The following is a 200-nucleotide window of genomic DNA, read 5'->3' as shown; positions in this document are numbered from 1 at the left end:
TGTGTGTGCATATTTCTGCAACAAGAACATTCCTTCCGCCCGATCAGTTCGAGGCCCCCGACCTTCCTGCAGCATTGTGCAAAGGGGAGGGACGAGTCAGGACATTGCACGGAAGGCCACGGGGTCGTTTCGATGCTTCGTCCCCGTGAAAAATACATGAATCTGGTGATGGAACACCGTCAGTTACATTTCCCACATCT

At 52.5% G+C, this 200-nt stretch overlaps 1 protein-coding gene across 1 annotated transcript in view; it reads left to right on the top strand.

Moving 5' to 3' along the window:
• LOC119590992 overlaps nt 1-200 on the top strand; it is a gene marked incomplete at its 3' end in the record, with an annotated part of 9,349 nt that overhangs the window by 8,751 nt on the left and 398 nt on the right.

This window comes from Penaeus monodon, chromosome 28 (genome assembly GCF_015228065.2).
Source record: "Penaeus monodon isolate SGIC_2016 chromosome 28, NSTDA_Pmon_1, whole genome shotgun sequence".
Taxonomy (NCBI): domain Eukaryota; kingdom Metazoa; phylum Arthropoda; class Malacostraca; order Decapoda; family Penaeidae; genus Penaeus; species Penaeus monodon.
The sequence above is the reverse complement of the archived record's forward strand: the minus strand, read 5'-3'. Positions and strand labels throughout refer to the sequence as shown.